Source organism: Olea europaea, chromosome 1 (assembly GCF_002742605.1).
Source record: "Olea europaea var. sylvestris chromosome 1, O_europaea_v1, whole genome shotgun sequence".
Classification (NCBI taxonomy): domain Eukaryota; kingdom Viridiplantae; phylum Streptophyta; class Magnoliopsida; order Lamiales; family Oleaceae; genus Olea; species Olea europaea.
This window is the reverse complement of record NC_036237.1, coordinates 15,662,219-15,676,689: the sequence shown is the minus strand read 5'-3', so window position 1 is coordinate 15,676,689 and position 14,471 is coordinate 15,662,219.

Below are 14,471 nucleotides of genomic sequence, written 5' to 3'. Positions count from 1 at the left end.
GGATACTAATCAATGTCGCATGTGTACGTTGAATATTGTTTCCTTGTCAGTTGGGGTAAGAGGCATGGAAAATACATTCTCGATACTTCCATTGCTCAACGAAGTAGACAATATAAACCTTAGCCACACGAATCACAAAACATTGAATTATTAAGTCAATGAGAATTTCATTGAACACATGTCAAAATATTTACTAACCTAACACTAGGAAATTCATATTTAACAACATTTCTGTGCAAAAGTGATATTCTTAAGCAACTCGTGCCAATAAGTGAAATAATAACATTTTTACTACGAGAATTTCTTCTCCGGTATTGTAGAAGGAATTCTTAATTGAAGTCCGAAAAATGCAAGTGTAAAAATATACCTATACTCATACTTTTCATAACATTATAGATTCAATGTATTAATCACATTTACCAAAATAACATGACTAGAGCTAAGAAGTACCGACACGGACATGAGTGTCCGACATGATACGTGTTAGATTATTGTGTCGGACATTTCGACTCGCGATTTTTAAAAAAAGTTTCGACACGATACGTTGCCGGTAAGTTGATTAAAATATTATTTTCTAACATTTTAATTTAATAGTTTATGGCAAAAATTTTTTATACATATTGGGAGGAAGAAGAGCTTTAACATCTTTTGTAAGTTCAAATTTTTACGGGGGTAAAATGTTAAAAATATTAATTTACATAAAATTTTACCTATTTTTTTGTTAAAGAGTACAGCTTGGCAGAATGTAGATTAAAGTTTAACTACAAAAAGACATTGTATAGGTTATTAGGCCCAACAATTTAAAAATTACATTGGTTTATAAAATATAATGACTTTTCATCTTTCTTGTACGTCTCTTCATTTCCTTTTCTTCTTTTCTTTTCTTCTCAGACTTCTTTCTCCAGTAATCACCAGTCACCAAAGTCTGCATTTTCCCATGTATTCATTTGTTATGTATGCATTTCTTCTTCATTTCTTCCTCCCGTCTACTTTCTTACTGATTTCTTCAAGCCATCTACGTTTCCTCAATTGCCGATGCGCTGCAAGGAACTCCGACACGAGTTGGAAACGTGTCAAAGGCTTATCGATGTCCGATACATGTCAGACACCAACACGTTCTCTCCGACACCGTGCCTGTGCTTCAAAGGACAAGAGTAATTTCTAAATTTCTAATATGCGTTAAAGCTGATGGATCTTAATTTCAAATAGATTAATAAAACCCTAGATTTAAACCACCATAAATGCCAAATAGTCTCATGTCAAATTTTCAAGAATTCTGTAGAAGAGAAAACATACCAGAATCCATGGTGATGAACCAATGGGATTTGAGGTCTTCCACAAACAAATTACGGTACTCAATGGATTCTCTCTCACTGATGAAAAAGAGATGTAGAATTGTGAATGATTAGCCTTGGGGGACCATAACCCTTAAGGTTCCTTATTTACTAGGTTTTAATTAGAGTTCCATTAACTAGTGGCGGATCTAGGTGGTGGCCAGCTAGGGCGGCTGCCCTAGCTGGATCTGGTGGGAGAAATTTTTTTTTTTGTTAACCATAGATTAAATTTTTACCTTATATATCTGGTAATTGGTTGTATCTTCAAAAATCCCTTGTAGCTCAGTTGGTGAGAACTGGCGTGAACAAACTTGATGTCTTGGGTTCGAATTCCTTGTCAATGGTTTGTTATGTATTATTTTTATTCTGTAATTTTTACCAAAATGCAATAGGAAGGGACAATGAAAATTCGAACTTGTGATCTCAAGAAAGAATTGTTGTTAACTTAACCATTATGGTATCTTTGAATTGTGACATTAAATTTAACAAAATAATATTTGTTAAGTTTTGACTGGTTTATTGCAAACAATTTTAAAGATTCAAATTTGCACTCTTCCTTTGAATTATACAAATCTTGGCAACAATGTTATTTAATGAGTTCTGTTTATTCTTATAACAAAATTATATATGTTCAGTTTAAACAAAATAATTATTATATTTATATTTTAGGCCTTGTTCGATTTCCATTTTTTTCAAATTTTTTTTTCTTTTCATCCATACATTATTCAATAAAATAATATTGCACGTAAATTCAAAACTTTTCTTTATTTTTAGTCACACATTTTTCATCAAATCACTATTCCAAAATACATTTTTTGCAAAAAAAAAAAATTTGAGTATTAAAAGGACTCTTAATATTTTATTGCGGCCGACAGTAAATGGTCAACGGTTGCCCGTGCTAACTCAAGTTCCTAGATTCGCCCCTGTCATTAACCCTAATTAGTTTGGTAATGGGTAATTGCACATTGCAAATCCCATATCGAATATATGCTTCTAGAGCTTAAAACTAGATTACTTAAACTGGCCCTACTTAATTAGATAACCCATATAACAAATTGTTAATTAAACATATAAGTCTATCATAGGAAATAATAGCTATATATATTTTCTGAAGACAATTGTACACCAAGTTTTTCTCTTGTCTTGAAACATCTCGTCCATTACAATTTGGTCCATCTCCTATACCAGCATGAGATCAAAGTGATATTCGTTACACTTGTTTCGCAAATAAATCCATCAATGACCACCATAACAAATAAATTCAATGACATAAATAAAGTATGAATGCACAGTAGGAAATTAAATGCTATGTAATCTCAAATATGACTATTTCCAATTGGTCCTTTTTTATTCGTAGTGAGATCTATTCTTAGTCTTTCCAACCTTATCTAATTAAAAGAATATCCAACGAACACAAACTCCTACTAAATCAGCATATCATCAAATGAAACTACATCCATATGAACAGTATGCTCGTGAAAGACTTTAGGCGATAAACCTTTAGTAAGAGGATCATCAATCATGGTGTTTGTTCCTATGTGTTTCAACTTCAAAGAGTTTCTGTTGTTATTCGAATACAACACTGTTGATTTATTGTCACAAAAAATCTTAACGTGATCTTTCGATACCATCCAAAATTTGTAGCCCGATGACAAAATTTCACAGCCATATCGCTTGATTTATTGTTTTATAACAAGCTAGCTACCATGGTGGAAGGAGCTATGAGTGAGTGCTTGGCATTATTTTAAGAAACAGTACCTCCAACTAGCAAGTCGAAATAGCCCGAGGGGATCTCTTAGTGTTTTGACAACCTGCAAGATCGAAATCAAAATATCCAATGATCTCCAAATGATCTAACTTCTAATATGTGAGCATGTAGTCATTTGTACTCTGTAATACCTCATAACTTGTTTGGCTACTTTCCTATTATCTATTCCAAGGTTACTCAAATACCTACCTAATATTCATATTATGAATGCTAGATTGGAACGTACATACTTAGGGCATTGATTGAGATTAAACTTGTCATCCTTAGCAACAAAAGTATTCCCTTGTGCAAATTCTCTTATACCGAATCTAGCAATAACCTTTTTGATATAGCTCTTCTGTGATAACTCAAGAATATCCCGAAAACGATGTCGATGTATCTTATTTCTAATACAAAAGAGATGTCCCCATGATCTTTCATTTCAAAATACTTAGCTCCTGTTTGGTACTGATTCAAATCTATGTTTCAATTTAAGTCAAAGTCAACAATTCATTTTAATTACATATTTTATGGGTCTCATAGCTTTTCAACCATATATTTTATCAACTTTTATCAAAATCAACTAAAAATTCGATTTTAATCCCCAAACAAGGGTTAAGTTAGAAATCTCTTGGTTTCGTGCAATAAGCCTATATCGCTGCTAGCCAATAGTATATCATCGATATAAATCACTAGGAAGATAATCTTATTCCCATTGAACTTGTGATATACACAATCATTAACTACATTTACCTCAAAATCATACGAGATAATGACTTGATGAAATATGTGATAACATTGAGGAAAGCTTGCTTGAGACCATAGATGAATTTCTTTAGTTTGCAAACCAAGGCTTTAGATCACCGGAAACAAAGTTTTCTGGCTGCAATATATATATGGTTTCCTCAATGTTACCATTGAGAAAAGCAGTCTATATATCTATCTGATATAGCTCTAAATCAAATGAGCTATAAGTGCCATTATTATCTTGGAAGAGTCTTTTCATTGAAATCGGAGAGAAAACTTCTTTGTAATTAATGCCTTCTTTTTTAGTAAAATCCTTAGTGATTAGACACTTCTTATGTCTTTCAATATTAACTCTTGAATCCCTTTTGATTTTAAATATCCATTTACAATCAATGAGCTTCGGACCTTCACACAACTTGAGAAGATCCCAAACATCATTATCCTCTATAGATTTTATCTCTTCATTCATGGCAACAATCCACCTTTGAAAGTTAGAACTTTGTTTAACATGTTGGAAGTTGATTGGATCCTCTTCCATAAACCCTATGTCAAACTTATGTTCTTGAAGAATGATGATATAATCACTAGAAATCGCACTTCTTCTTTCTCTAGGGATCACCTTAATAGCACTTCCGCTTGAGGTTATTGAGTTTGCTCTTCAAGAGTAACTTCATGATTTTAAGCAGCAAGTACTTCATTTTTGTCTTGGATTGTGTCTTGAACAATGTCAAGAAGCTGATCATTGTTAATAGCAACATAAATAAGTTCTTCAAAGACAACACTTCTAATGACCTCATCTCCCTTTTCAAACTCAACATTCTCAAGGAATCTCGTATTTCCCTTCTTGAAGAAGGTTCTTGTGAGTGGTTATAAAATTTAAAGTGCCGAAATCCCTAATTGATTGAGTGAAGATTGTTTTTTATTCCAATTACCATAGATAGGATATTGTGATTGATTAGAATTGTGGGAGATTTTTTTTCCTTTCACACGTATTCTTCTTGTACTATAAGTAGACCTACTCACTGTACATTATTTGGGTGGAAAATAACGAAATTTTCTCCCTAGTTTTATCTTCAAATCTTCATGGTATTAGAGCAAGAAAGATGACAGAAACTGGAGCCAATAACAGAGGCTCGATGACCTCTGAATCACTTAATAGTGAGACAGAAGTCACCTCTGTCGTGAGTGGAGTGGAAAACTCCTCTTTCCAACTTACGATAGAAAAGTTGGACGAAAAGAACTACCAGGAGTGGGCATAATCTATCAAACTAATAGTGGATGGAAAATGAAAACTTGGCTACCTCACCGGAGAGATGAGAATGCTAGCCTCAACCAGTAGTGCTCGTCTTCGAAAATGGCGATCGGAGAACTCAATAGTGACTCTGTGGCTCGTCAATTCCATGAAGCCCTCAATTGGAAAGACCTACCTGTTCTTGCCCACTGCGAAGGATGTTTGGGAAGTCGTGAGAAAGACGTATTGCGACTAAAAAATTTTCCCATATTTTCAAAATTAAGTCCAAGTTGTGACAGATAAAGCAGGGCAAACGTGAGGTGATAGATTATTACCTTGAAATGACAGTGTTGTGCTAAGAACTCAACTTGAGTTTGGAGGAAAGATGGAAGTGCCCAGAAGACAGTGTCTACTACCCCCAAAAACTGGAAAATGAAAGGGTATTTGAATTCTTGGCTGGGCTTCACTAGGACTTTGGACAACGTTTGAGGCAGGATACTCGGTCGGCAACCTCTACTGTCGTCGCGAGAGGTGTTCGCAGAAGGATAGAAGAGAGCTGGCGAAAGGTGATGATGAACGGGACCAGTGGCGTAGCTGCTGGAAATGGATTGGACTTGGTGTTGAATGATTTGGACTTCATGTTGGGCCTAAAATTAATGGGCTTCTAATTAATAAAAACGAGCTAGCACAAATCCATAATGAGGTTGCTGTAAATGTTGGGCCCAATTACTCTAATAATGGGTTTGGAGAAGTAGGCCTATACTGAAAAGGATCAACTAGTGAGACAAGCTCAAAACAACAAAAACGTCAACCATGGTGTGAACACTACCGAAAAATAGGACATAAGGAGGACATGTGTTGGGACCTACACGGAAGCAGATTAGAAATCGAGGTAAAGTAACTGAAATCGTGGATATCAAGCGTCTGTTGATTATTCAACAGAAAAAGAAAAGAGTCCAGTGGGGCCTTTTAACTCCGAGTAAATGGAACAACTCTACAAGTTGTTTTCCAGCCTCCAACAGTCAAACCAGATCTCCAATCATAATCCTTCAGGTTCTCTAGCTCACAAAGGTAATTTTTTGAGAGCCTTTGAATCTATTCCTCAATCTAAAACGCCCTGGACCATTGACTCGAGCACATGACTAATTCTTACGACCTATTTTCTTCATACACAACTTGTGCCGTTAATCTTAAAGTTAAAATTACAGATGGTTCCCTATCGACTGTTGCAAGAAAATGGAGTATTCAAATCTTTGATTCTATAACTTTAGAATCGGTTCATGTTCCAAATTTATCATGCATTTGCTATCTATAAGCCAGCTAACAAAAACTTTCAATTGCTTCGCTAATTTTTTTTCCATCTCACTATGTCTTTTAGGATATATCATCGGGGAATACGAATGACGGTGCTAAGAAAAGTGAACGACTCTACTACTTTAACAAGGTTGATGTGAGCAACCAGTGTCAACATAAAATTTGTGATTTTGTGTCTGTTCTTAGTGATAGTCAAATTATGTTATGACATTTTAGAATGGGACATCCGAACTTCCAATACTTGAAACGTGTACTTCCCTCTATTTTCATGAATAAAAAGCAAGCTTCAATGTGAAATCTGTGGACTTTCAAAACACCTACGCACATCATTTCCAAAATCCATTTACAAACCATCAAAACCATTCATCATAATTCATAGTAATGTATGGGGACCCTCAGGAGTGCCAAATCGTACCCAAACAAAATAGTTTGTCACCTTTATCGATGATCACAGCTGGCATAGTTAGTTCTACCTATTAAAAAATAAATCCGATGTCCGTTCTGTGTTTATCAACTTTCATTCCATGATCCAAATGCAATTCCAAACCATAATACAAATTCTACGTACTGACAGTGACACAGAATACTTCGATACCATCACAGGTGACTTTCTTCAATCACATGGAATAATTCATCAGAGTTCCTGCGTTGACACTTCTCAACAAAATGGGATTGTCGAACGCAAAAATAGATGTCTCCTAGAGGTTACCCATGCCTTAATGTTTACTATGAATATGCCTAAGATGTTCTGAGAGGACGCTATTCTCACATCCACATATTTAATCAATCGAATGCCCAATTGTGTCCTACACTTCGCGAGACCACTCCAAAAATTTATAAATATTTCCCAACTTTAGACTCGGCTTTAATCTAGCCCTAAGAGTGTTTGGTTGCACTATATTAATTAATATTCACTCTCACTAGAAAAGTAAACTTGATCCCCGAGTTATTAAATGTGTTTTGATTGGATATTTTCCTGCACAAAAAGACTACAAATGCTATGATCATTCCATGAAAAGAATTTTGTAAGCCATGAAATCAGTTTCTTCGAAAATACTCCATACTTTGCCAACACCGTTTCTTCAGGGGAGACCTTGCATTAAGATCGGTTCTTTGCTTTCAGTCTCTCTCCTCCTAAACCTGTCTTAACCATTTGGTTCTAGTATGCTATTGACAGAAGGAAATTTGTATACAGGGAGAGATGTAGAAAAGTAAAATGATAAGAAGATACTAGTTTATTCAAGCTAAAATCAAAGAACTTGGAGAATCTCACATCTACAGCACTGAAAGGGTTAGAACCGATGGTAGCTCTAGAACCTCAGAAAGCCCTAGAGATATCAGATATGAATTTACCCATTACTCTCAGAAAACAAACATGATCATGTACTTTTCACCCTATTTCAAAGTTCATGTCATATAATGCTTTATGTATAGGATTTCATGCCTTTACCACTCACCTTGATAATACAATGATTCTAAAAAGTATTCAAGAAGCCTTGGAAATTCCAAACTAGAGAGAAGCAGTATTGGAAGAAATGCGAGCATTGGAAAAAAATGAGACATGGAAGTGATGGATTTGTTAAAAGGAAAGGAACCCGTTGGATGTAAATGGGTCTTCAATTTGAAATACTAAGCTGATGGGACAATAGAACGGTATAAGGCTCGGTTGGTTGCAAAAGGATACACACAGACTTATGGTATTAACTATACAGAAATATTTGCACCAATAGCAAAATTGAATACAATTCAATTATTCTATCACTAGATGCAAATTTGAATTGACCACTTCAACAACTAGATATTAAAAATACATTCTTAAATGGAGAATTGGAATAAGAAGTATTCATGACATTATTACCAGGCTTTTGTAAGGTAAATGAAAAAAATTAGGTATGTAAGTTGAAAAAGTCCTTATATGAATTCCAGCAGTCACCAAGAGCAAGGTTTGATAGGTTTGTGAAAGTACTGAAAAGCTAGAGATATCGTCAATGACAATCAGATCACACCATGTTTCTTTGGCCATTTGAAGATGATACTAAAATGATTATGATATTATATGTTGACGATATTATTCTGACAGGTGACAATATAATTGAAATGGAAAGACTAATGAGGAGCATTGCTACTAAATTTGAGGTGAAAGTTTTGTGACCAATGCGATATTTTCTTGGAATGAAAGTTGTCAGATCTAGAAGAAACATCAGTGTATCCCAACGAAAATATGTTATTGATCTTTTAATCGAACCGACATGCTTGGATGCAAACCAAATGATACACCCATGGATGTGGAAAAGAAAAATGAAGATGGAGGAAAGCCAGTGGAAATTGATATATATCAAAGACTGGTTGGAAAGCTAATCTACCTATCATATACCAGACCTAACATCACATTTACAGTTAGTCTAGTAGGTCAACATATGCATTCTTCTAAGGAAAGTCACCTAGAAGCTGTCTACAAGATACTTAGATATTTCAAGGGATCCACAAGAAAGGTGTTGCTCTTCAAAGGAGGTGAAAAGAAAGACATAGAAGTTTACACAGATGCAGACAGGTTTGATCGAAGATAGGAGGTTAACTACTAGCTGTCAAAATCGTATTCCTCAATAGTTCTATTCCTATCGATGCCTCTATTGAGGTTTAATCGATTCATTAAATAGAGAAAATTAAAGCCTCTAAATATGGTAATAATCTATACAAGGAAAAATCTAATTATATTATACAATCATATATTCTATTGTTGGAAGATGCTCAATCAATCCCGTTGACATCCCCCTCGAATTGATGTTGGGCGATCAAGAAGCATCAATTTATCAATTATAAGCTAATGGCGATGACGAGATAAGGCCTTAGTAAAGACAATTGCTGTTCGATTCTCAATGGAAATGTGATGAAGAGAATTCTCATGATGACCAACTCCTCGCAAATAGAATAACAATCAACTTCAATGTGTTTGGTACGCTCATGAAAAACTGGATTATTGGCAATTTGAATAGCACTGTATTATCGGCATGAAGAGGCGTAGGAGAAAGTTGCGGAACACCAATTTTCCTTAACAAACCCTAAAGCCAAATGATTTCAAAACAAGCTATCGACATGGCTCGGTATTCAGACTCAGAGGAAGATTTCGAAACACGAGCTTGCTTCTTACTTTTCCAAGAGATTAGCGCACCACCAAGAAACATACACCAACTGGAGATGGAACGTCGAGTATCAACACAACCAACCCAATCTTCATCAATAAATCCCACCAATTGCAATGAGGTACTTGATGGAAAGAACAAACCACGAGCAGAGGTACCTTTGAGATATCAAAGAAGACGACGTCAGCAGTCAAATGGGCCTGACATGGGGCTTGAATAAATTGACTGACTTGTTGGACAACGAAGGAAATATCAGGCCTGGTAATGGTCAAATAATTCAAACTGCCCAACAACTATTGATACAATGAAGGATTAGATAAGAGATCACTACCCTTCTGATGAAGTTTCAAATTTACCTCCATAGGTGTAAGAACCGAATTACTGTCCTGAAGACCGGCTAATGAGAACAATTCTTGTGTATACTTATGTTGATGTAGTATTGTGCCAGTTGGACAATGTTGGATTTCAAGGCCAAGAAAGTACTGGAGAGGAATAAGATCTTTCATATGAAATGAAGATTTAAGCTGTTGTTGAAGCTTCTCAATCAACTGAGAATCAGAACCTGTAATCACAATGTTATCTACATACACAAGTATGACAATTCCAGTAGAAGTAGTGTGAAAGAAGACAAAAGAGTCATACTGACTCTGAATAAAATTGAAGTCCAAAAGAGTAGAGCTAAATTTTTCAAACTAAGCTCGTGGTGCCTGTTTCAAGCCATATATGGATCATTTTAAGCGACAAACATCTGTAGAAGGAAAAGAGAACATGCCGGGTGGAGGAGATATAAATGTTTTTTTCCTTTAGATCACCATGCAAGAATGCATACTTTACTTCCATCTGGCGAAGTGGCCATCCCTTTGAAGTGGCAATGGCCAAAATTGTATAAACAGTAGTCATTTTAGTTATAGGGGCAAGAATTTTCTCATAATCAAGACCATATTCTTATCGATTCCCGAAGGCCACTAAATAGGGTTGGCAACGGTTCGGTTATGGGTCGGTTCGGCCAAAACCATAACCGCACCACCAAATTTTTTACCATACCATAACAGCACCATAACCATGAAAATCGGTTCGGTTTTTATCTCGGTTCGGCACGGTTCGGTTCGGTTAATAACCACGAAAATAAATTATTTTTTATAGGTTCATCCTTCAAATTGATATAAAACAATTTATAAAAAAAGTCAATGAAAACAAAAACACAATATTCCAAACAAAAATGTAAACATTATCAAACAATATTCCAAACGTAAATGCAAACATTATCCTAATTTTCAATTGTAAAATACAAATTTAACAAATAATATTATAAATATAATAATACTAAACTTTTCCTTCATTCTTAATTGTTGTGCATCGAAGTTACTTGATGCAATCTTCTCTACAAGTCTTACTAGTATAGATCAGCATTTAAAGTTGATCCCTATTCATCCTTGGCAATATTGGCACGTCTAGAAAAATATCGAACTCTGTTTTTACATGATCAGCAGTAATAGAATGACTAACAAATGTAACAAATTTTCGGAGGCAATGACGATTTGGACCGTAGAAGAAATGGAGCCGTGCGTGAGTTTGTGGTTGTGGAGAGTAGGGTTTGTATTTATATACTATTATACTAATGCTATTATAGGCTAATAGTAAGTAGACTGGCCGAATGAGTCAGGTAGATGTAATGAGGAGAGGAGGGATTTTGTTTTGATTTGGATAGAAAAGTAGTGTAAAACCCATTATCAATTCAAATTTTTTTTTAGCGGGTAATCGGTTCGGTTTCGGTTCGACGACATAAATACCATACCCGCACCATTACGAACCGGTTCATTAAAATCAAAACCATATCCGCCCCATTGCACCATCGGTTCGGTTTTTTTCGCCCCATTCGGTTCGGATAACTGCGGTTTTCGGTTTTGATGGTTCAAATTGCCATCTCTACCACTAAACGAGCTTTATACCTATCAATAGTGCCATCAGATCGTATTTTCATGGAATAAACCCATTTGTATCCAAGAGGTTTGACACCAATTGGACAAGGAACGATATCCTAAGTGTGATTGTCCTAAAGAGCCTGGATTTCATCTGTCATAGATTGAGCCAACATTCTTGAATAGAGACCTAAGAGTAAGACTTGGATACGGACACATTATCAAGAGTAGCTTGATGAGCAAAATGTGAAAACCCATAACTATCTGGAGGTCGAGAAGTTCGAACCGATCGATCAGGTACATGTACGATAGGATCAAGAACGTGATCAGATGTAGGAAGAGGCAGTGGATGACGACGTTGATACACAAGATCTGACTTAAAACGATTAACTATCTAGAGTCATTATCAAAGAAAGGAAGTAAAACAGTAGAAGATGAAACATGCTCAGTGCGAGATAGAAAGAAATATTGATTTTCAAAGAAAACACTTTTGGAAATACGTAACTTATTAGTTTCTACATTGTATAACACAAATCCTTTATGGGAATTACTATAGTCAAGAAAAGCACATCAAATAGCTTGAGGAGCAAGTTTATGACGTTCAAAGGGAGATAATAGAACAAAGTATACACAACCAAAAATATGCAAATAATCATATTTAGGAATGACACCAAATAAACGAAAATATGGAGAATCAAAATTTATGTTTGGAGATGGCAGACGATTAATCAAATACAACCATAGAAAAAGCTTCTATCTAAAATCGAGAAGGGACATAAGATTCAAGTAGTAGAGTTCGAACAACATTTTAAAGGTGTCAATTCTTACACTTAGGGATTCTATTCCATTGTGGGGTATACAGATAAGAGCGCTGAGAGATAATTTCCTTCTGCTGTAGGTAAGATTGAAAATCAAGAGACACATATACTCCACTAGAGTCAGAGCATAGGATCTTAACACAACTTGAAAATTGTGTTTCCACATAGGCAACGAAAGTTTGAAAAATAGAAAAGACATCATTTTAGATCGAAGAAAATAGACCCAAATGAAACGACTATAATCGTCAATAAATGTCACAAAGTACCTGTATTGAGCATTAGAAATAACAGGACTTATACACCAAACATCAATATGAATAATCTTGAAACACTTGGAAGCGTGACTACCATGTAAAGGAAATGGCAAAGATTTACTCTTACCAAGCTTACAAGATGTACAATCGAAAGATAAGTGTGAAGAAGAAAATTCATTCATATTATTAAAATAACCATGTTTCAAAAGATGTCTTAAAACAACAGAATTGGGATGTCCTAATTTCTTATGCCACAAATGACTATTAAAAGAAATAACACAATAACCAACATGAATAGAACGAGGAATAGAATATGATTGAAGTGGAAAAAGACATCCCACTTTAGGCCCCTATGCTACCACCTATCCCGATGCTTGATCTTGCACACGACAACCATTATGATCAAAATGAAGAGTATAGTTATCTTCTACCAATTGACCAACAGAAATTAAATTGGCAGATAAATATGGAGAAACAAAAACATTAGTAAAGAAAGACCCCAAATTTCCAACCGCAGTGATATGAATAGTACTGCCATTACCATCATACTTATGAGCGTTATTTAGAACTTTCATATTACCAGTCATGTGATTGGAAGGCGCAGAGTCAAGTAACCAATGAGATAGATTATTTTTACCTTGAATACCAAGCGTCGAGAGAGTGAAAATAATCATCTATTGAACACGTTCAGGTGTAAAAGTCGAGGAGGAACCCGGGGCACCTAACTGATTTGAAGATGCAACTACAAGGTTGGACTGATCAGCGTGATGAAAAGCAATAGTCAATTGATTCTGATGTTGTACACGATAGTCTTTGATAATATGACCCTCATTTTTGCAATAATTGTAGAATTTCTTGGTACAATATTTTGCAATATGGCGAACTCCTTGCATCTGTAACACCGTGGTGACGATTTGGATATTCTTTTGCCATGTGCGACATAGGCTACATTGACCAATTCAATATTCTCATTGTTCGGACTGATGCTATGTTGAAGAGCAAGTCGCTTTTCTTCATGCAAGAGTTCCCCTGAGTAGACATCCAAGGACAGTATATGATTGCGATTGATTAACCTAGCGCGTACACTTTCAAATTTGGGTCATAGCTTCATCAAAAATTGATCCCGTTGACTTTTAGAATGAACCATTTGTAATGCTGCTAAAGCATCTTTAGGAACTTAGGACTGCATCAACTCAGAATACTCGCTCCAGAAGTTAAAAAAACCTAAATAAAATTGTTCAATTGACAAATTTCCCTATCGATAATTCCCAATATCCAACTCCAATTGAAATTTCTGTGCAGAATTATCCTGATAATAAATTCATCGCAAGTAATCCCACATCTCTTTAGCAATTGTAAATGAATGAAGATTATTGACCATATTTGGTTCAATAAAGCTTAGCAGCTACGAAACAATTCGAGCATCTTTGTTTTTCCATGAACTAAGCTCCTTAAGATCCATAGGGGCTTTAGATAATCCATCCACATGGTCCTACAATTCTTTACCTTTGCCGAACATATTGAATTGAAATTCAGAAGTAAGATATTTTTTACCATTAAGACGAACAATTGAATTTTCTCCGACCATGATAACTAAGGGGGGCAGGCATTTGTTTCCCATTTTTGTAAAAATGAGAATGAAAAATATAACTATTATGGGCCCCACACAAGAGATAGAAAATTCAAATTTGGTGACTTGATATGATGGATAACGATCATATTTTTCATTTTAATGGGGAAAGAATGAGAAATAAACATGGGCTAAATTATAATATCACCCAACAATGAATAGGTAAGCCCAAAACAAGCGGCCCAAAAAAACTTATCTATTAATAGACAATTACCCCAAACAAATAACCCAATAACTAGCCCAAATGAATCATAGCGCCAACCCAAGAGATTCACGCCACAAACAAGTAACCCAATAACCGGCCCAAATGATTCATGCTCAAATAAATAGCACAACA